This window comes from Narcine bancroftii, chromosome 3, assembly GCF_036971445.1.
Source record: "Narcine bancroftii isolate sNarBan1 chromosome 3, sNarBan1.hap1, whole genome shotgun sequence".
In the NCBI taxonomy this organism is placed as follows: Eukaryota; Metazoa; Chordata; class Chondrichthyes; order Torpediniformes; family Narcinidae; genus Narcine; species Narcine bancroftii.
Window position 1 is genome coordinate 269,218,423 of NC_091471.1, and position 24,736 is coordinate 269,243,158.

The 24,736-nt window shown below is 40.8% G+C and overlaps 1 long non-coding RNA gene across 1 annotated transcript in view; it reads right to left on the reverse strand.

Moving 5' to 3' along the window:
• LOC138756484 (uncharacterized) overlaps positions 1-9,313 on the reverse strand; it is a 49,495-nt gene extending 40,182 nt beyond the window's left edge. The window contains exon 1 of the long non-coding RNA XR_011353090.1: positions 9,216-9,313. This is a non-coding gene — a long non-coding RNA (uncharacterized lncRNA). The remainder of the gene's footprint in view (positions 1-9,215) is intronic.
• Between the last annotated feature and the right edge of the window lie 15,423 nt (positions 9,314-24,736).

A 24,736-nucleotide genomic window follows, 5' to 3' on the forward strand; every position in this document is an offset into this window, starting at 1 on the left:
GAAGAAACAGGACTGGGTACAAAATTTGTAATCATTACATCGAAACTATTTGAAAAATGAAATGTGAGCATTTCAGAGAGTACAAACAAGGAAAGATAAGTAGAATGTTTTCTGAATTAATTCTGACAGAGAACTGGATTAAATGCAATAGGCAGTAGGGCCTCATTTTTTAAAAAGTTTGTTCTTGGGATGCTGGACAAGGCCGCATTTATTGACTGTTTCAGTTGCCATGGAAAGGGGATTATGGACCTTCACATGGAACTTGTGGTGACAATGATCTGGAGCCAAATGTGACCTTGGGTATTAATGAAAAGTTTGTGATACTGAATTAACTCTGTTCTACACCTGCCATGAACAAATAACATCAAAGTCAGAATTACCCTCTTATGCAATAACATTTACAGGATCTTAGCATTAATAAAAGGGGATGGGTTTGGGTAGACAAGTTGGCATTCAGAGTGAGTCCCATTTGCCTACAGTTAGTCCATCTCCAACTCCCTCTCATCCATGCATCTATCCAATGTCTTTTGAATGTTGAAATTTTAATTTTAATTTTTTAAATTTTTTAATTTAATTTTTATTTTTAATTTTTAAATTTAGACATACAGCATGGTAACAGGCCATTTCTGCCTAATTTGCACCCCATTAACCTACATTCCAAACACTTTTTTTCAAGGGTGGGAGGAAACCAGAGCCCCCAGAGATATTCCACACAGACAGAGGGACGACGTACAAACTCCTTACAGACAGCACGGGATTCGAACACCTGTCCGGTCCCGATCGCTGTCGCTGTAAAGGCATTGCACTAACCACTATGTCAACCATGTTGCCTTCGTGTGCCCACTTCTACAGTTTCCTCAAGTAGTTTGTTCCAGATATGAGTCAAAAGGTTGCCCTCAAGTTCCTTTGAATTCTCTCCCCTCACTTTTAAACCAATGACCTCCAGTTAGGCCATAGAGTGCGTTCCCACACTGTATTACTCTATAACTCTGATCACACTGGACATTTTTTTTCAAAGGATTTGCTTCCTGAAAACTAAGTAGGGATTATGACAGACAACTTCAAGCTTAATACAAAAATTGTTTCAGATTTGCTGTATCGCGAGGGAAGTTTGAGAAACAGAAAACTAACTTTTATTGAATTTAGCATGTTTATTCTCATAATGTACCTCTGAGCCAAGCTCTCAAGTTGACTGCACATGTTGCACAACAAATGAGAGGAGCCCAGGGTTTGTCTTGGTCATAAATTTTACAACTGAAGTAGAGCTCATAGGCTTTCTTAATAAGTGCAGGCATGCTGCATCTTTGAGCCTTATGCATATATTCACCACAAATGTAACAGAATGAATCACAGCTGTTGTAACATTGACAAAACATTTCTGCTGCATTGAATCTTCCTAAAGATAATAAATGCTATTGTTAAGTGCACTTACTATTCTATTACTTGAAGAACAGGTGCATCAACATGCAGTCAATCTCTAATCAATGTCATGCACACCATCTATATATGTGAGCTGCTTTTATAGTCTGTCTAAGCATGCCCAGGCCAAATACAACATTGGCAGAACACCTGCTCTGAGGCTTGGACTGACCAAAACAGCTTGCTTTGTGGGCAAAATATGATGGGAAATCACAAAATAAGTTGTATCTAAAAAAAGATACCTGATAGAAAAATTTTAAGATGATTTTCGTTATCAGCAGCCTAAAATCCATAAAATTCACCCAGAAGAGTTCAGGAAACATTATCTTTGTTGTCCGATGTAATCAGACAAGATTTTACTCTTTGTTATGTATTTCATGCCATTTTGCCTTATAACATAGGAGACCACATGAGTCTGTGGTGAGTCTCAGATCAATTCCATTCCTCCACCTACTTCCCTGTTACCTGTTCTTTCTCACATGTCTGTCAACTCCTCCCAGCTCTCCAATTTACACCAGGGGTGATTTGCAAAACCTAATTAATCTACTAACCTGCATGCTTTTAAGTACAAAGCAAAATCAGAACACCCAGAGAAAACCCATGCATGTACAGGAAGAACATGCAAATTTCACACAAAGAGCACCAAAGGTTAGGATCTGTGTCGCTGGAACTGAGGCAAAAGCTCTACTATCTCCGCCACAGTGCTAAGTCCTCATTACGTTTGTAGCTACTGAAACTGCAAAGTCTAGGCAATTTTATGCTAGGGCTAACAGTACAGTTAGTGCCCCTGAAGCAAGTCATCTACCATTCCTTGTAAGAGTCAATCATTATTATTGCACATCTATCTGACATAAGGGATAACTTTTTACAACAATTCTCTGTTCTATTGCAGAAATTTGTTCAAATAATATAAAGGCCACAAAACATCAGAGCAGAAATTGGCTATTCAGCCCATCAAGTCTGCCCGCTATTTAATCATGAGCTGATCCAATTTGCCACTCAGCCCTAGGCCCGGCCTTCTCCCCATAACCTTTGATGCCCTGGCAAATCAAGATCCCATCAATCTCTGCCTTAAATACACCAAATGACCTGACCTCCACAACCACCTGTGGCAACAAATTCTACAGATTCACCACCCTCTGACTGAAGAAATTCCTACACATCTCTGTTCTAAGCAGACGTCCTTGTCCTAGAGTCTCGCATCATGGGAAACAATCTTTCTACATCTACTCTGTCCGTGCCTTTTAAAATGTTTCCATGAGATCCCAGGAAACTAAAATGTTTTGGCTAAGGAAGTTTAATGCTATTTTTCCATGATTGGTGTGGCAACTTCAGGCATGGAATATAGGAAGTTGAAGATGCTGATGTCTTGATTGAGCCATTTAGCTTAGAGAAAAATACATCTCACTCTCAGCCTCAAGTGAACAGCATGTAATTACCACATTTAGCAAACATTAATTTGATGAAAGCAAATTATATTGTTTTATTTGAAGTCCCAGAACTCTTTCAATGATGAAAGGAACATCGGAAAATTAAGTTGCCGTGCAAACTGGAGGGGGAATGGGATTGCTCTGTGAGCTGGTATGGATTTGATGGGCCTAATGACATCTTTTTATGTTGTAAGAAAACTTGTTAATAATAATAAGCTAAATCTAAATTCCTGCCAATCAGTTCTCTGTGACACCTAAAATTCAGTATTTCAATCCTTAGGTAATAGCATTGGAGATTGTAAATATTAAACAAAAAAAATCTTCTTTCTTAATCAAGCCTTTCTACCCTTCCTTTGAATCCCTTTCTAACTGATGTGTCATTGAATTTACCCACTCTAAGTAACACTTCTCTATTGGGCTTAACGCTGTTTATTCTCCAATCTTTCTCAGTGATTTGTTCGGGCAAATTTTATTCCCTATTGACTCATATCCCAGTTGACCTTTTTTATCCTTAATGCAACCGTATCAACTCACTATGTAAAAAGGGCTAAGTGGTAAATTGTAACCTACCCTCTTTTAATGAACAATGTGACTCATTGCAGGAAGTACACTTGAGTTGACATTTATTGAGAAGGGAAGCGAATGTTAAACAGCAGATATTCATGCACAAAAATGTTTGCATAAGGAAAAAAAATGTGCATGCAGTCTGGAAAAAATTCTCTGCAAATCCTCAGGAAACATTGGTGTGAGTCACTTGAGACAGACCTAAAATAGCTTGGTAGCAGGTTTTTACATCTGTTGGGGCTCGTGATTTGGGGAGGATGAAAGAGGGGAGGCCGGATATGGCAGGGATATGTTGCACATAAGATATACAAAACAGAAAGAAAACTATGGAGTGAGCTGAAAAGTAAGAAGTGTTTGTTTTTCTTTGGCAAGGGACACAACATTAACAGCGCAATATATATGTGTCTGAGAGCAGTTAAGTGGGGTAAAAGAAACTGTACAATGAATTTCGTTTACCGTACTAGTCCGTAATTTGACAGGCTTTTCTTGTATATTTATTTACTTCCTTCCAATAGTCTATTAGGATATCCTCACAATAGTCTATTAAGGTATTGTTGATCACTCCTGCAGTGATGTGGAATCTGAAGTTCTGAGATCTTGACTCAGCAGTAACAAGGGATTGGTGATCTAGACCACATCTGGAGGGTGTGAAATGTGGAGAGAAACTTGCTGGCGTTGGATTTCCAGTGGATTTTCTTGAGGTAGAGGATGTGAGGAAAAGGGAAGGCGCGTCAGAGCCAGCTCCATCAGGCTGAGGAACAGCTTCTTACCACGGGCAGTGAGAATGCTGAATGACCAAAGGAACTGCTCACACTGACCCTCCGGGACTCTCATTTGTACAAAACAATATTTATTTTCATATATAAAATATTTCCTGCATATGTATATGTAGCCTGTATGTGTGTTATGTCTGGTTTTGTGTCTGCATGTTTTGCACCAAGGACCTGAGAATGCTCTTTTGTCAGGTTGTACTTGTATAATCATATGACAAAAAACTTGACTTAACCAGAGTTTGGACACAGCAGGGCAAGTTGTTGCAATCCATCCATTTTCTAAGTGGTAGTGACTGTGAAAGAGTGGAGGATAGAATGTGGGATATGGCCTTATCCTTGGAAATAAGCTTCTTGAGTTTTGGAAGTGCTGTCCAAAAATGCTACTGACTTGTACCTTGTAAGCAGTGAAAAATTTCTGGAAAGTCAAAGAATGGGCAATGTCCGACCTACTGCTGTAGCCGCAGGAATTTTATGGCTAGCCCAGTTAAGATCTTATCTACTGAAAAGCAAAATAAAAATCAAATTTTCTGGAAATCTGAAATAGAACTACAGAATGGTTGAAATGCTTGGCAGGTTAAGCAGCGTATGATAAAATATTCTCAAGTTTATCTCAACCTCTCTCTTTCAGATATCAAAGTGAGTATATTCAACATTCTTCCCAACATTTATTTTTATTGACTGACACAATTCGAACTGGTCTCTTACTTGAAAGCGGAGGGATACAAAAAAATGTTAAATATTTGGATGAGGGAAATACTGGGCTTGTAAGTTTTGGGGACTTACCTAATAGCCTGGCATTACCAAATAGCCTGAAATCGTCTAATCTCGGAAGCTAAGCAGGCTTAGGACTAGTCAGTACTTGGGGAGACCGCCTAGGAACACCAGGTGCTGTAGGTTTCTATGAGGGGCGCTGGCGACTCTCTGTGTGCCAAAAATTAAAGAATTTCAGGTGTGTTACATTCTAAATGTAGTATTATATGACAATAATGGAACCTTTAATCTTGAACGTATTATGTCAATGGATTTGGTGGGTTGGAATTTCGGGACATGGTGAGCGGTGTTGGATGGATAACTGGCGGAGATGATGAGGGTTACTAAGGTCATATTTAATAATAATAATTGGAAATTTCAAGCTTAAATTATAAAAATACACCCGTAGCCTTCATGGAAGACAAGCGAATCTGAACAATTAAACAATATGGGAATCTCAGCTGTCAACATATAATATCCTGAAGCTATTTAACTGTAAATGGTGGCTGAACGTTTCCCCTCCTTTGGAAGAGTCTGGAGCTTGAGTGCATAGACTCAGACTAAAGAGTTACCCATTTAAGATTGAGATCAGGAGAAATTCCTTCTCTCAGGCGGCCAAGATTCCTAGGAATTTTCCACTCCATTCAAGCCTTTCAGGAAGTTGCTATGGAAAACAGACAGGAAATTAGAAATTAGCCAAGATCATAAAAGCCGCTGTTTAATTGAATGTTGGAGCAGACCTGAAGACCTTCTGCTCCTGTTTCTTATGTTTTAAGCCTAAGAAGAGTGAACAATGAAATGTTTGTCCCTGGGTCTGTGCTCCTGAATTTGTTGTGGTCAGTGGAGGCCCAATTCCTCCCTGCAGGGATTACGTATTTTGCATTGTATTTTATAACACAGATAATGTACACATTTGGTCCAAGGCCTATATACTAATATTAGTGTTCTGTACAAGTATCTTTCTATTTCATCTTCCTTAGAACACATCCACCTATTCTTTCTTCCTCCTGTATTTATCCATCCTCCCTTACATCATGCATCCTCTTTGTCTCAACCACTCAATGAGCTGTCAATATAATGGGAAAGAAGAAACTATTGGGCCAAATAAATATTTACCTTTCTATTTTACACATTTTAGAGATAAAACACGCAACAGGCCCCTAAGTCCACATTGCCCAAATACCCCAATTAACCTACAAACTCTGTACGTTTTTGGAGAGTGGGTGAAAATCCGAGCCCCTAGAGGAAACCCATGCAGACACAGGGAGAATGTACAACTTCTTACAGAGAGGGCTGGATTCGAACCTGGGTCACTTGTGCTGTAATAGCATTGCGCTAACCGCTACATTAACTTCCCAGACTTTCTTTCTTCAGAGCTTCTAACAATTGCAAAATTGAAAATACTGTAATTGCTTGATGTCAAAGTCTCCTTGCCTTACAGGACAGGAAGGACAATAGGAATAATGACAAAAGCACATGAATCATCATCCTATTTCGGAGTGAAATGAAGCCAGAAGATGATAAAATAGGAGGTCTGCTGGGGCATTTGATGAGCCGGAGAAGCCTTATGACCTTAAGTCGTTCATTACAAATGCTGGGTGCTTTTGGCCAAACACTTAGCTCTGGAATACCTTGATATCAAGAACACTTACTGCATGTTAAACTCCTATATGGTGACCATAGCTTTACTTACAATACCACAGTCCTAGGCAGTTCATCTCCATCTTTGGTATCCAAGTCTCAGTACCCACTTCTGCAAATGGATCTCACCAACTGCATTCAATGAGAATTGTGAACAATACCTCCTCCACAATAATCCTTATCACCATGCCCTAGAAGACAGCATACCCAGCCTGTCATACATCTTGTGCACACATGACAGTGAAGCCAAATATATTTAAGCTTCCAGTTGGCACCCCTACTTTAGATCAAATCTCAAACAGTGACAAGACACAGTACAGGAAGAAGATATAAGGTCTAGGGGTATTGTGTTGGGACAATAACTTTGCCTTCCTTGTCAGCAAGATGAAGGAACTAGTTATCATCTTCATTAAACAAAGTGGAGTGCATGGCCTGTCTCTATCAGTGGTGCTGAAATGGAGATGGTGGAGCTTTAGGATTTTAGGCTTTAATCTACACAAAGTGAAGGGAGGAAAAGTCAGTGGAGATATCAAGGGTTAGGTTTTTACACAGAGAGTTGCGGCTACCTGGAATGCATTGCCGGGTTGGTAGTGAAGGTTGAAAAAATAGGGGGGTTTAAGAGACTCTTAGACAGGCACACGAATGAAAGAAAAATAGAGGGTTACAAGGTAGGGAAAGTTTTGGTTCTTTGTTGGTAGGTATAGATATTGGTTAGCACAACATCAAGGTCTGAAGGGCCTGCATTGTGCTGTAATGTTCTATGCTTTAATCTTTCCTGGTTCAATCACACAGCCAATGAGTACTTCCTCTGAAGTTTAAGGGAATTTAGTATATCTCCAGTCTCCTTGGTCAATTTTTATAGATTCACCATGGAAAGTATCCTGTCTGGATGCATCACAGCTTGGTATGGAAACATCTCTTCCCAAGACTGCAGAAACTGCAGATAGAGATGAACGCAGCTCGCCAACTTCCCCTCCATCGACTCCATCTTCACCTCCCACTGCCTCAGGAAAGCAGCTAACATATTAAACGACACATCCCACCCCGGTCACATACTCTGCTTCCCTCTCCCACCAGGTAGAGGATAAGTGAAGTTGAAAATGTGTACCTGCGGATTCAAGGACAGTTTCATTCCTGCTGTTATCAGACTCTTGAACAAGCTTCTCATAAATGGAAAAAAAAAATGGTGCCTTGCACCGATTAACTGTACTTTTCTCTTTAACACGAAACCCTGCACTTTTTTGTCTTCGGTGACACTCTTCTGCTTTTATTCTTGATCTACCTGTTGTACTCTGTATAGGTTGACTTGTCTGGATAATGCGCTAAACAATTTTTTTCACTGTATTTCAGTACAAATGATACTGAACAGTTCAATTCAATTTGACACGGCGGAGACAATGCAAAACACGTTGGTGGAAGTTTATGGAAAACAAATTGAAGATTAATCATGTATTAGGGTAGATGACCAAAATCTGGACCAAATAAATAATGTTCTAAGAAGCATCTTGAAGCAGGATGAGTAAGTAGAGTGGTTCAGGAATTAATGCACAGAAATGCTGGAGGAACTCCGCAGCATCCATTAGAGGAAGATATATAACCAATGTTTCGGGCCTGAGCCCTGCGAGACCTGCTGGGATCCTTCAGCTTTTCTGTGTTTTTACTATGATTACAGCGTCTGCAGACCTTCATGTTTCACTTCATTCAGGAAGTACAGAGCTCAGTGCCTTGCTAAATGAAGACATGGCTGCTAGATTTGAGGAATTATTAAATTCAGGGATTGTCAGAAAATCTGAACTATAGGAGAGGAAACATTTCCACGGTCATTGGGCTGGACGAGGAGAGAGGAAGTGGAAGGATAAGAATATTTAAGAGCAGGAATATATTTTGGGCATTAACGTGTAGAAGAAAGTCTAAAGCCTTCAGTCTTTTGAATGTGTCACATTCCTTATTCAAAACATTTCAACCATTTTTCAACATATTCTTCTCAATTTTATTTTTCTTACTTAAACTGGAGATGTATATCACATATGTTAATATTACTAGCAGGCAAAGAATTTTACTTTCGAAACAGTTAATGGTAAATGCACACCACACATATGTTAAATCTCTCGAACGCATATGTTTTGAGGAATGGATCCAATTATTTTAATTGAAAATGCATGTCTTTCACAGTTTATGCACACAGGACAGCTCATTATTTACTGTTAAGATCAAAATCAATTATGTATAAAACATTAAACCCACAAAGGGAAGGCTGGTATAAATAGATGCCAATGGGTTGAGTTATAGTCTTCTGTCTTTCAGGTTAGACAAATATGCCAAGGAATACTTATCTTACTAATATTTGCATTCCCTCAATTATACAAATACTAAATCAACATCAATATGCAATGCATGTGAAATGTGACTACTATTGGGTTAAAAGTCAAACAAAAAACAAAGCCTGAAGCCCTTTTCCCTCAGCGGATCAAAGATCAAAATACCTAGTGTGTAACAGAGCTGTACAAACTCCATCTCTGTTGAGATTCCTCATCTCGGCTCTGGTAGCATCAGAGAGCAACACTTACCTCAGTGCCCCAAGGAGGGTGAAAAGATGAGGTACATCTTCAATTACATATCTCAATCCACAATTACCTACCGTACAAAGATTTGATATGAACCTCAGTCAAGGACATTAACAAACAGTGATGTTACTTCTCGTCCCTACAACCTGGATTTACATGAATGGCAAACTACCATTTGATCTTCTGAATAGTTTTACACATCTGCAGGGGACCATATGCTGATTTATGGTCTTCTCTGAAAGGAGCAATTATTTTTGCCCAATAGCATTAAACTTTGTGAGGAGAATGACCTATTAATACATTCAGTGTTTGTGTGGTAACACTATCTGCACAATTTTCAAGGCAAATTTGTTCAAAGGGTCAGTTTATGGAGTGGACCAATTGAAATAAAGGCATAAACATTTTGAAGACCTTATACAGAAGTGAAGCAATTGTGAAATAATTCTGGGTGTGACGTTAATAATATATGCCCAGTACTTATGTCACATAGTACAATTTCACATCAATGGATTTTTGTAAGAACAGTTACAATCCCAAATACAGAATTTAATGTTCATCACAAGGCCAATTCGGTAGAACTTGAACTTCTAACAAAATGTATGATTGTATCTTGCTCTGTGCTCCCAGCAAGTCCTTCCTCGGCTCTTGGCCTTGCAGCACTCAGCTAACTTGCGGAAATCCTCTGCAACCACCATCTTTGACTCCCTAAACAAATGTTAAAATCTCCACTACCTTGAGTTTCCAATCCCATGCCAATAGTGTCCATCTGCCCATGTGGTTTTTCCCTCTCCAGAACTGAGTGCTTGGGATCCCTCCTCCAGCCCCTGACACCATTGTATTGATGACCAACAACACACTTCCTGCCTAGATGACTAGTTGCTGCTCCCTGCTGGTTTTGAATCAAAGGAAGCTATACAAATGTAGCACAGGAGTTTAAAAGATCCCAAGGCCTCCTGCCATCAATGTTTGGTCTAAATATCTGGACTAAAGCCAGCTGAATTCTAACTTCACTAGAATTGACTTCCAATGGCTGGTATCCCATGAGCCCATCCTAAATATGATGTTAAAAATAAAAATGTCTAACCTCGACAGTGGTTGCATTACTAAAAAAACTTTATGGTCAGGGAGCCAACTTTCTTTTTCCTCACTGTGACTCTTGCCTGGCAAAGCTCTCGGCAGAACATAGTTGTTATTCAGTCCTCATCTCAGCATCCTGTACTTCGAGAGAGAACAAAATACCACTTCGAGATATTTGCAGAGAGTAGCACACTCCCCTTACACACTTCATCACCTGGTTTTGCTCATTTTTCTTCCAAATTTTCTTCTTGGAGATGATAGCTGAAATACAGGGTTATGCCGCTTGAGGAGAAAAGGTATTAATAATAGTGTATTCAGAAAGAAATGTCTTCTTTTTTGTAAATTGGAAAGAATTAAATATGAACCATGTCATCGTATTTATCTTGTCCACTGAGCACAATACTCCAAATCATTTATCGCTAGTCTGAATTCACTAATTCGTACATGACAAAGCACTGCACTCTGTTAAACAGGAGTTTTTTATAACATTTCCGTGTTTCTAAAATACCAACTACACTGCTGAATAGAAACTTTGTAAGGTTATAGATTTATCTCCTAATTAACTTTAACAAAGTGCGTCAAATATGGAACAAATGTCTTTCCCTCCGATGTCAGCATCACATGCTCCCAACTAAACACAGAAGCAGTGTTGGATAAAACTCCTTGCCTAACACTCTTCGATGCTTTTTTCTTAGTTATAACAGATGATCTGATACAGTGAAAGAAGTGACATAGATCTAAGTTCTTCCTTTCTTTCTGAGTGAGAGTCAAGCAACAAGGTTGTGACACATTATGCCAGATTTCTATCATTCGATCCCTGGAATGCAGTTGAATTCTCTGCTCTAAATTACAGTTCCAACTCTCAATTCATCATCTCATTCATTCAGGTTCCTTGCTGTTTGGCAAGGTCAATCAGGTCTTTCCATCTGTCATGATCTCTGACCCTCCAAATTGTTCTTCTGTGAAGGCTCCATCTCCAAATCAGTGGCCAACCAATTCAATTCTGCAGCCCACTCACATCTCTCATGTACGATCCCACCTAGAGATCCCATAAATTGGAGGAACAACACTTGATTTTCTGTCTGGGCGATCTCCAACCAGATAGCATTAACAATGACTTCTCCAGTTTCAGCTACCCTACTCTCCATTCTCCCTCGTTTTGTTTTTTTTCTTCCACCTCTCCACCCCTTCCCTCTCCATTCACAGAACCATCCCTCCTTCTCCTACTTGCTGGTGTACCTTCCCTCCCTTATCTACTCATTGCCTCCTGCTTTTATGACCGGGCTCCTCCCCCTTACAATTTTTTGGGCACCTGCTGACATTTTTCCCTACCTTGATGAAGGGCTCGAGCCCAAAATTTAGGTGGTGTTTCTTTATCGTTGACGTATAAAGGACGCTGCTTCACCTGCCGATTTTCTCTTCAGTCACGGTGTCTGCAAACCTTTGTGTTTTACTTCAGAATGGCTTTGACAGCCAGTGAAGACTGACCCCAAGGCTCACTGGCTGTCAAAGCTATCACTGAAACTGAATGTTTCTGAATGTTTTCACATTCAAAAGCATCTGGAAAGTATTAAAAAACGGAAAAGCAATATTAAAAAAAAACTTGAAACTAATATATACTTTTATAAACTAGAACATTATAAACCAGTCACTCACTCCTGAAAGCAATTAAGTAGATCATACTTACTGAATGAAATCAAATAAAAAGATCTACTTACAGTTCCCTGACCCTTTCATCCCATTTCTTTCAAAGGCCGACAATCTTTCCTCCATGTCTAACGCAATGCAAATTTTCCAAAGGGGAATTCCGAGCAAGTCGGAGCTGTATTGTTGGCCTCCGTGAAGCACAGATGTTCTGATGCCAGGTGTAATTTTAGCGAAAGGCTACACCTCAGCCTGGGAGTCCAGAGCTTTCATCCAGTGAAGAACTCAACAGCTGTCTTTTTTGACTGGACCCATCAACTTTTCAGCAGAAGGACTCTCCCTACATTTTACATACGAGAAAACCAACATTCTTGGGTCAACGAATTGCGAACAAATGCCTAGCAGATGGGCTTTTAAACACAACTGCAACTATGCTTCATTGAAAACAGAAGATAGTGAATATACTCAACCCGGCCACGCTTCATCTGCGGAAAGGGAAACAGAATTAACATAAACGGTTAATGATTCTTTGTCAGAACTTCCTCTTCTGGTCTGAAGTTGAATGGGGTAGATGCCTCTCGCTGTAGATGGGTAAAAGGCCACTGATTTGGAGATGGAGCACAGGGATTAACTTTCCAGATGAGCATCCAGAGGGTTTATTAATGAGAGATAATGAGTTTATTGTCATACACATAAGTCTTCTTTTTTTTTTCTTTGGCTTGGCTTCGCGGACGAAGATTTATGGAGGGGGTAAAAAGTCCACGTCAGCTGCAGGCTCGTTTGTGGCTGACCAGTCCGATGCGGGACAGGCAGACACGATTGCAGCGGTTGCAAGGGAAAATTGGTTGGTTGGGGTTGGGTGTTGGGTTTTTCCTCCTTTGCCTTTTGTCAGTGAGGTGGGCTCTGCGGTCTTCTTCAAAGGAGGCTGCTGCCCGCCAAACTGTGAGGCGCCAAGATGCACGGTTTGAGGCGTTATCAGCCCACTGGCGGTGGTCAATGTGGCAGGCACCAAGAGATTTCTTTAGGCAGTCCTTGTACCTTTTCTTTGGTGCACCTCTGTCACGGTGGCCAGTGGAGAGCTCGCCATATAATACGATCTTGGGAAGGCGATGGTCCTCCATTCTGGAGACGTGACCCATCCAGCGCAGCTGGATCTTCAGCAGCGTGGACTCGATGCTGTCGACCTCTGCCATCTCGAGTACCTCGACGTTAGGGGTGTGAGCGCTCCAATGGATGTTGAGGATGGAGCGGAGACAACGCTGGTGGAAGCGTTCTAGGAGCCGTAGGTGGTGCCGGTAGAGGACCCATGATTCGGAGCCGAACAGGAGTGTGGGTATGACAACGGCTCTGTATACGCTTATCTTTGTGAGGTTTTTCAGTTGGTTGTTTTTCCAGACTCTTTTGTGTAGTCTTCCAAAGGCGCTATTTGCCTTGGCGAGTCTGTTGTCTATCTCATTGTCGATCCTTGCATCTGATGAAATGGTGCAGCCGAGATAGGTAAACTGGTTGACCGTTTTGAGTTTTGTGTGCCCGATGGAGATGTGGGGGGGCTGGTAGTCATGGTGGGGAGCTGGCTGATGGAGGACCTCAGTTTTCTTCAGGCTGACTTCCAGGCCAAACATTTTGGCAGTTTCCGCAAAGCAGGACGTCAAGCGCTGAAGAGCTGGCTCTGAATGGGCAACTAAAGCGGCATCATCTGCAAAGAGTAGTTCACGGACAAGTTTCTCTTGTGTCTTGGTGTGAGCTTGCAGGCGCCTCAGATTGAAGAGACTGCCATCCGTGCGGTACCGGAAGAGAAAGCCGTCCTGTCCACACATAAGTACAATGTACTTATAATCCAGGAATATGAGTACAAGCCCTATCATGGCTATTGTGGAATGATAATTAATGAACTATGTAACTGTTATTTAAGAGATAGTTTCAGTAAGATCATCATGCTTTTGGAAAACACCACATAGATTGAAATTTGCCCCCCTTTCCAAGTTTAGCCTAAAAGTAACTTGAGGTTGACTCTCAACTATCTCCTCAGTTCAGGAAATAACAAACAGATGGTAAATGGTGACATTGCCAACAATATCCTGACTTCGTGAATAAATAAAATAAAATGATCAAGAAAAATATACAGTCTTGTTTTATGCCAGTGAGTTCTTCAATCTGTATTGAGTGCACATTGCAAATGTAAATGGTGTGACATCCAGCTTCCAAGAGCCAGTGAGAGGATAGTTCCAAGAACAGTGAATGGAAAGAAGCTGATGGGAACACAATGGAAAGGAACAAGACTTCTCCAGTGTCAAAGCAGGTTCAACATTCAGTAAACACACTAAGTTGATGAAAATTTGATTTGGTTGAATTCATGGACGCTGAACTTGTAATTGTGAAGAATCGTGTGAATTAATAGGAGGCCATTTAGCCCATCCTATTCATGCCAGCAAGAACAGCTGCAAAAGAGCTACAGGATGATGACCACGGCAATGGACCAGTGAGGGTCTTAGAGGCTGAAGGACTCACACAGGCTGTGGGCTGCTGCCAACTTGCGGTTGAAAGACCCACGCAGACTAGGCATTGGAACCTAGATTTGAGAGGTTGCTGAGGGCAAGAAAGGGCTCCCAAAGGGCATTGGGTGCCAAAGGCTTCTGATCATACCAGAGGCTTGGATCTGGAGTTCTCGTGGCCGATGGTTCAAAATGGATTCTGTGCAGCTGCAGAGGCTGCGGGCCTCTCTTTTGCTTCTCTTTCTCTTATTGTTAGGGGCATCAGGCAATCCTCATAGCGACCCTTTGCCTTATCATTTCTAATGCATTATTACACGATAATAAAAGGAATCTTTGAACTTTTTTGAATCTGCTTCCAACCTCATGGGCTGCAGAAACTTGATGTGACGTGGTACACTTTTGACGATTCATTAAGCCTGAAGATTTGCAACCTGATCCAGGTGTTGAAATCATCCTTTCTCTTCAGATGCCTACCTTATTGGTTGAGCCTTCAAATTCAAAAGGAAATGGTTGAGCACAGAAAAGGGAAGAATTGATAATGGTTCAGTTCAAATTAGAGTCACAAATGTGAGCAGAGATAACAGATGAGCAAAGGTAGGTGATTGTGAAATGGAATACTGTAGACACTCCCATGTAAAAGACCCCCCCCCCCCCCCACCACCCTTCCTGGCCCAAAATTCGAGTATTTTCCTGCATACCCCAAGTAGAAGTTCACCAGTCTATTTTTGGCCTCGAACGCCTGCCCGTCTGAGCTCCCAATGCCTCAACTGCGGATCCTCGCCTTGACCGGCCTCCCATCCGAGCTCCTGTCACCCCGACCGCTGTCTCTCACCTAGGCCCAGGCTCCTCAGCCACCAGAGCTTCCAATGCCCTGAACATGGATGTACCACTCAGTCCCAGCCATTCGAGCTCCAAATGCCTTGAACGATGCAGGTACTCACCACGATCAAAAGTAGTATCTGTGTAAAATTGGATCCCCCAAATTTGACCTGAAACATTGGTCCTCAAAACTCAACTGTTACACTATTACACAAGAATATACAGTAAGTAACATTTTAAGCAAAGCATTTTAAGCAAAGCATTTTAAGCAAAGCATTTTAAGCAAACATTTTAAACATCTCATAAGTAGATGTGTGGAGAAAACGGGATTGCAACAGGGTCAGATCTCTCCTCCTCTACTCACCTGTTCTGGTTCCTCCAAAGTTGCATTTGTTTGGATGTGTTTGGCCAATTTTCCCCAGGCTGCAGAGTCCATTGTTTTGGCACTACCCTGGTCTCCTTGAGTTCAAAATAGAAATGGATATGGCTTTTACTCTTGGATTCATGGGCATTAGACTTTCACCTTTGTCATCTTCTGACCTCAACATGTAATTAAAATCCCCTCTCCCCTGTTTCTAGTTAAAAGGAAGCAGAAATTCCTGCATTTTTTTTTATCATGCCTTTTTTATTTCACCAATATCCAAAAGAAGAGTTAGGGAGGTTTCCATCACCCACCTCAGTCAGAAGGTGAAATTATGGTTAATGACCACAACAAGTTGTGTTGGACTTTAGATCACACCTTGATTTCAATTCACAAATATTGACAAACTGTGATAGACCCAGAAGTCTTGAGAATTCCCAAAAGTTACCCAAACAAATTCTTGATAACTTTTTCTCCTGCATCTCTATAAATCTCAAGATTGCAGTTATTGTCATAGATATAAGATACACAAAGGCGCATAAGGAGTTGTTATTAGTACAGCACCACGACTGTGCAGCAAAGTCCTTTCAGAATCATCGAGTGCCTAACGATCCCAGCACCTCCTCCAACGCTGCTGCCTCTCATGCCCCCATAACCTGCTCACACTAACCACCCGAGACTCTCATTTGCACAAAACGATATTTATTTATTTTTATAGCTATGTCCTGCAATGTATTATTTGTCTGTACGTGTGTTATGTCTGGTTGTGTGTCCGCACGTTTTTGCACCGAGGACCGAGACCCGGCTGTTTTGTTGGTTATACTTGACTTGACTTGAATGTCTTTGCCTCAGGTGGTGTGGTTGTTCTGGGGCCTGTGGGCATGACATGAAGATAAAAGTGATCTTATTGACAAAGCCTTTGGTCACTGACCCCAAAGTCTCTAGAGGTGGCTTGATGCCAAACCTTTTTTACTTGAAACACCCATGTAAGCACTTTGGGAGATTCTTGTGCTTAAAACACTATTATAAATAGAAGATGTTTTTTTTCGCTCTACTGATAACAATCCTCTTCTTATTAGAAATAGTGAGGGAAATACACCAATCCTGCCAACTTCATACCCGTCATTCTCTGCCCAGTTATGAAAAGGAGATCAAGGGGCTGGTAGGTTTAGGTTTGAGTCGTGAAGATTGCGGTAGGGAGAAGATGATTAGGGACATTTGTACTGGATGAATCCGTGCTGGAAATAACCAAAGCCAGCTGGGTTCTCTCCGCTTACTTCCTAGAAATTTGAATTATTGAAGTAATAAACAATAACATCAATTTTGTTCCTGAAACCTATAAAACAGGAACAATATAGAATAATGGGCCTCAAAGGGACCTCATTGTTCAGGTTATGTATGTCTTTATAAAAAGTTGTACGGTTTGAATTTATAAGCACTTGTGAGCGATATCCGAATTTTAGATTTGAGCCTAATTAACAATATAAATCACATACTCGTAGAAGACGATGTCTGTTAAAATTTCACAGCTGAATGAAAAGAACATGCAGAAAGTTAACCCCTCAAAATTCTATGTAAGAAGATTAGCCTGTTTTCGAAAGGTTTATTATAGCCTAACTGAGGCAAATGTAGATTGCTTAATTCATTGTGAAGGTCAATAATGGACATTCTATTCCCCACCCTCAACTAGTGACTGATGACATGCCCACTGGCCCCAGAACAAACACACCACCTGAGGCAAAGACATTCATTAAACAGCTAAAATGTGGCAAATTAGCAAGTTGGGACCCTGAAATATTGTGGAGATTTTATTAAGCTATACATCAGACATGGCAGCACTTGGTTGAGACAATACAGTGCCAAGTAAAGACCAAATATCTTGGTATCCCACCAGGGAAGGTGTTCCTCCCTTTAGAGGTGAGTGACCAAGGAAACCATTTCATGTCAATTGCCAGAATATATTTGCAGTTAAATTCTTTTACAAAGAATTGGACCTTTCATTGACCCTCAAGCAAAACAGGAAACAGGCCAAGAGGGAAACTTGACTGAAATTCCATGCAGATTCACTGAAGGAATAGGTGTTCTTATGTTAAAGTGTGGAGTTGCTGTGAATTGATTAAAGCTTCTAAACATAAATAAACCACAGCAAAATTAACAAAACATAATATTTTAACGTACCCAAAATATGACCTGCTAACTTGTTCAAAAGGCTTATTTTTTAGACATAACCCTTCAAAAATTGATTGGTTAGAAATTCTTCATTGCAAAAAAAAATGAACACAGGGACAGCACTACATGGGACACACAAAACATGGTGTCAATGTGAAAGAAGGTAATTCTGCCCTTCCAGTACATGCTGGTTCTAGGTAAGATCAATCCAGCTGGTCCCACTCTTCTAATTTCTATCTCTATGCTTGCAAATTCTCTCCAATATAAATCCAGCTCTCTTTTGACTGCTATATTTGAATCCACCTTTACTATTATGTGTGATACAGCATTGCAGAACACCATTTGCTGGGTAAAATGATATTTCATCTCCAGTGCAGATCCACATTTCCAGGAACTATGCTTGAACATGCATGTTGTGAGATGTCCTGCACTTCGGAAGTAAATCATCTCGGACTTTGCATATAATCTTGCAGAAAATAACTTGGGTGTGCCCAACGTTCCACAAGAAGAACTGTGACCTCATGTTATGTTAACACCACAAAGTCCATTTCCTAACTCAGAGGTGTGTCTCCAGTTACATTTTCTCTTCAGCTATATTGAGAGGGTAGCAGATTTAAAGGATGCTATACCTTTGGAGGCAAGCATAAAGGTGGGCAGTGACAGAAGGAGGCTTCTCAAAACATAGAGTTTGAAGAAGTTGGTTTTAGAACCAGCCGAAAAGAAGGAAGTGTCACCGTCATTAAGTTACTGGAATAATATCCAGCAGTCTTGGCCACTGAGTGAGGGACAGGAGTTTTTCTATAGTACTTGGGGAATTTTAATTAATCATTAAATAAATCTTCCATATTTCGTTCATTAAAAAAGTTACACTAACTAATGGAAATCATGAACCCACTGGATTTCACAAAAAAACTCTCTAGTTCATTAATGTCCTTCAGTGAGCGAAACAGCCATCCTTATTGGCCTGGTCTATGTGTGTGTGACACCCAATCCTCTCAAATGCGTCCTCAGTTCAGGGGTCACAAGAGAAATTGGGCATGGACAATTAGCCTTTATCAGTGAGACCACTGAATGACTGCTAAAATAACTCTCAGTGACTCTACCATAATTAAGAATATTTATTTTAATAAATGCACATAGGTACTGGGTATATGTATAATTCGTCCGGTTTATGCCTATATGGGTGTTTGGCACTGATCTGCTCCATGGACTGGAGAACACCATTTTGTCAGGCTGTCCTGGTACAATGGATGACCGAATAAACTTGAATTTGAACTTGAAGTGCTGGCATTGTCTGTGAAGTTCACATCCCACAAACAAATAATAGGAATAGAGAAGGTGGACTGGAACTTCATTGGGTTGGCATTCCTAGAGGAAAAGTGCACTGGATTGTATAGGAAATGAAAATTGAAAAACTACATATGCTGAAGAAATAAAAGCAAAAAGATGCTGGGAATGTTCAGTTCCATTGCAAAAGTAGAGAAAAACAGACTAATTGTTCAGAAATAGCAAGTCACCTCTTCGCTGTCTACAATGGATAGTTCCTTTACTAAACCAGATAACTTCTAGATTCTCTCACAAGAGGAGATATCCTCTCCATGCCCATCCCACCAAGACCTTACATTCTTCAGCCACGTGCTGTCTCATTCCTCAAAACCCCGATGGATACAATCTAGCTTGTTCAATCCTTCCTCAGAAGACTTCCTTCCCACTTACTATAGATATTAATCTTGTAAACATCCTGATGAGGTCTCACGAATGCTCCTTAATGACTGAAGTATGACCTCTCTGCTTCTGAGTTCAATTCCTCTCACCAAAATCCTCTTGTTCTCCATCACATAAAGATGGCACGGTTGGCATAGGAGCAGCAAAGTATGGTTGGCGTAGTGGTTAGTGTAACACCTTTACAGCACTAGCGATCAGGACTGGGGTTCGAATCCCGCACCATCTGCAAGGAAATGGTACATTCTCCCCGTTTCTGCTTGGGCTTGCGCTAGGAGTTCCAGTTTCCTCCTATCATTCAAACTGTACTGGGGGTGTAGGTTAATTGGGTGTAATTGAGCAGCATGGGCTCTTGGGCCAAAATGGTCTGTTTCCATGATGTTGGTCTAAATTTAAATTTGAAATTTAAACCACTGCCCATGGTTTACTTTAATTTTCAATACATTTATAGTAGGCATTGAACAACCATGTTCATTGCCCACAGCCATAGGTGATCTTTTATGGCTGCATGGGATCCATTGACCTGGAGGTCTGCAGTTTGTATAGATCCCATGAGATGGAGAATGACCTCAAATACATCTCTCCCTGAGTCGTGCCTTCAGGCACCCTAACAACTCATCATGGTCCTAAGTCATTTTAATTGCATTTAAATAGCTTTGATGAGCAAATTTGAAAGCAACTCAAATACATCTAAATGCTCAAAACATGATTTAGGGAAACTAATAACATTAACATATATAACAACTGAAAACTAATTAATAGAATCATAGAGCTTTGGCTCAACTTGTCCTTGCCAACCAAGTTGCCTATCTAAACTAGTCCCACTTGCCTTCACTTGGCCCATATTCCTGTCCACATGCACAGCAAGAATCTTTCAAGAATGTTGTAATTACACCCATTTCTACCACATCCTCTGAAAGAAGAAAAATGAAAAAAAAAACCCTACTGCCTTGACCCAACTTGACAAACCTTTTCAAGTGAGTGGAACCATATTCCTTACACCACCAATGACTAACATAATGTTGAGGGCCAGACTGGCATGGAAATCAGAGACAATCTGACCTATGAATAGAAGCAGCTGTGGAACCTTGAGCTAGACTCAAGTACATTTGGAATCTTGCACTATTTGACTGCCGTTACTCCCCACGTTGTTATCTTATTGATTTGCCGATTTGTAATAATTGGTGCTGTATATGTTGACTTGCCTGGATAGCACAAATGTATGTCGGAATATGTGTCAATGAAATTTATTCAACTTTGATCTTTTTGATTTCCCAGTTTCCGAGACTGTTCATAATTCCAAAAACCTGGCTCCTCTCTCTAATTCTCAAGAGTAAAGGTAGAGCTGCTTAGAATGATTAGAATCATGCCTTGGTCATTGGTCAAAGAGCATTCGGCACCAGTTGTACTCGCTGCTTACACACTCAGATCCTTTGAAGCCATCATGCTTTTGTGTGTCGGTGACCAGAAATTAATTTCTCCTTCAATGTCTCAGTAATTGATGTTCTGAGCAACCAAGTCACAGAAAATCAGAACCAGAACTTATTGTCATGAACATGTTATGAAATTCTCTGTTTTGCGCAGCAGAATTACAGGGCGAACATTTCTAAAAACCACACAATAAATAAATATTATTTACTCAAAATAAATAAAAATAGTGCAATAAAAATAAAAAGTTATAGTGAGGTAGTGTCTGTAGCTCATTGTTCATTCAGAAATCTGATGGTCGCAGCAGGGAAGAAGCTGTCCTTGTGTCACTGAGTGCTCATCTTCAGGCTCCTGTTCCTTTTTCCCGATGGTAGCAGTGAAGAGTGAAGAGGGGATGGCCTGGGTGGTGGGGGTCCTTGAGGATAGAGGCTACTTTCTTAAGCCACTGCCTCTTGTAGATGTCCTCAGTAGAATGAAGAGTAGTGCTTGTTGATGTCGCAGACTGAGTTATTTCCTGTCCTGAGCTTTGATGCCTCCATACCAGAGAGTGATGCATCCAGAGTACACCTGTAGAAATTTTCAAGAGTCTTTAGTGACTTACTGAATCTCCTCAAACTCCTCACAAAGAATAGCTGCTGGCGAGCCTGCTTCGTGATTGCATCGACGTGGAGGCTCTAGGTCAGATCCTCAGAGATGTTGACACCCAAGAATTTGAAGATCTTAACCCTCTCCACTGCTGACCCCTCATTGAGGAATGGTTCATGTTCTTCTGATTTTTGTTCCTCAATTTGTTTGAAAAGAAAATTGAGAGAAACAATTGCGATAGCCATTCAAGTTCAAGTTCACATACGAATTTATTGTCGGAGCAATATGTTCATGGCATCACATACAATAACAATTACATACTTATAATGTAACACTGGATGGTGAGATTATTACAAATGTCAATGACCTTATGTATTCAGCTGTTAACTGACAAAATTACAAAGGGACAGAAATCTCTGGCTTAGGATCAAGAGCATCTAGATTTTAAGCTCCATTGAACCTGATCTGAAAGTTATTAGATACAAAGCCTCTGCCAGTCAATTTTATGCACCAAACTAACAGCTTTGCCCTCACACACAGATTCAAACCTGGTAAAACAGCTGCATCACTAGCTATTAACAGAAGATGATTTGGATCAGAAGCTCAACTCACATCACTAGCGAGAATATCTAATAATTATCAGAAGCGAAATTCCTGACTTTATCTATCAGCCCCAGATCCACTGGGTTAGGCACATCCTCACAAAACTGAATGATGAGACAATCAAAGTGGAGGAAGATACAAGCTGTCAAACCCCAAGGAGAATGCAGGAGTGATCAGCAACAGTGATAACATCGAGGTTACCATCCAAACCAGAGGCTGCGGCAAACTGTAACCATCTACTGCTGATTGACAATACATCTAATTCCATTTGGAACCTTATTCCCACCCACTTCCATTTTCAACTTTGACATTTCATAAAATTTCATCTGGTTTTGATGATTTTCAAAACTATGTCCTGAATATTTGGATGATCTGCGACTACAAATCCCTTCCTCGTTCCAATTTCAGGCTTCTCATTCGCCGACCCAAGCTTTTTACTTCTTCCCCACATTCATGCTATAGTTAAAGCAAATCATTGTGCAAACTGCTATTCCTGCTCCTTTTTTGCCAGAGCTTTTAAAGTATTGAGTTCTTTAACTCACTTGGCTTCCCTTTCCTGAGTTTTTGCCACAATATTAACCAATGATCACTTATTGTTTCGATATAGGACCATGGAGGCAGAATGGTTATGATACCAGAGTGAAGATCCAAAGGATGAGGACTGTGCTGAAGTTATGGGCTGGATGAATGCCTCACACTCACTCCATGTGCCTCAGATACTCAGCGAGTGCCTAACACTCTTGACAAATGATTTCCACTCTCCACTCTCCCCCTGTGCCTCGCATGCTCCCCCATTGCCTCCCACTCTCAGCAAATGCCTCACACTTGCACTGTGCCTTGTACTCTCACCAAATCGCTCTCTCTCTCTTGCCAAGTGCCACACACTCTTGCCAAATGCCTCCCAGACTCTCCAAATCCCTTGTACTCTCCCCAAGATCCTTGCACTCATGCCAAGTGCCTCACACTTTCCCAATGGATCTCCCACTCTCACCAAGTGCACCCCACTCTCAGCAAGTCCCTACCAGTCTTGCCAAGTGTTTCACACATTCCCCAAGTACCTCGCACACTCACCGGGAGGAGGTCATTACTCAGGTGGATGGATTCTAAAAGAACGGAGACACAGAAATTGAAATTAGTGCTCCACAGGAACAGTTTCATTGAACATATGATGAAGACTTGGACCTTGCTTACTAGCAATTTTCTTCTGCAGGTCATTCAAATGTGACCTGCATTCAAAGATTGCACAAACTGAAGCAAAAAGTATGTTTTAAATCTCCTTTGCAGTAAGCTGGATAAAATGAAATAAATTGCTGTTTGGTCATTGAAAAATAGAATCAGTTCACAGTCATCTCGTTACTTGACATCAGGTAAATGGAATAATGACATCTGCAAACATATATTGTATATTAAGGAATAAACGCAAGTAAGCTTTTTCCACTAAGGGTAGGTGAGCTACCAACCAGAGGACATGGGTTAAGGGCGAAAGGGAAGAAGTTCAGTGGGAACATTAGGGGGAATTTCTTCAGAATCAGAATCAGAATTTATTGTCACGACATATCATGAAATCTGTTGTTTTGCAACAGCATCACAGAGCAAACATTTACATAAACCACCTTAAATCAAAGTCAAAGAATAGCAGTGTCTGTAGTTCGTTGTTTATTCAGGAGTCTGATGGCAGTGGGGAAGAACCCACTGAGTGCTTGAATCAGACTTCTGCCCCAAAGGGAGAAGAGTGAAGAAGGCATGGGGGTCCTTTAAGACACCACTTCTTACAGATGTCCTCAATGGAGTGGACTGGTGCCCATGATGTCGCAGGCCAAGTTAACAGGCTCTGGAGTTTTCTCTAGTCCTAAGCTCTGGCACCTCCGCACAGACAGTGATGCAACCAGCCAGAATGATCTCCATGGTCCACCTGTAGAAGTTTCCGAGGGCCTTCGGTGACATATTGAATCTCCCCAAACTTCTCACAAAGTATAGCCACTGGCCAGCCTTCTTTGTGATTGTATCACAGAGATTACACACAAAGAGTAGTGGGAGTAGGGAGTTTGGAATGAGCCGCCAGCTAAATTGGTAAATGCAGGCTCAATTTTAACATTTGAAGAAATATAACATGAGAAAGATTTGAGCAGGTATATGGATGGGATGGGTATGGAAGGACATGGGCTGGGTACTGGTTAGTGGGCATAATAATCATTCGTCACAGACTAGAAGGGCCAAAGGACCTGTTTTCTGTGCTGTAATGTGTCTGTAGTTCTATGGTTCCTATAATGAATTTGTTAACAAAAAGTTACAATTCAATAAACTTATCAAAGATCTTTGGGTTTTAATAACCTGTGAACATTAACAGTATAAATAATGTAATAAATTTACAGCTTGTGCTCAGAATCTCATTGGAAAGCAGTCCAAGAATCTGTAAGTAATTGTCAGATATTTCTACACTTTCGAGCAGAAAACTATATTAACTTCTTCATCCAGCTGTATTTTATGATCTTTCTCTTGAGTTTTGCATTTGGAAAAAAGACAGAATGCTTCAACTGGGATTATCGATGGGGGACGGGGATGGGCTTTATATACAAGAGGCACGTAATCGCCTGCTCAAGTTTTTAAAAAAAAACTAATTTTCCTTTTATGCTGACGACCAAAAATGTGGATCATGCAGGGCGAATTGCAAGCCGGCTTCCAAAGCTGAAGGAGG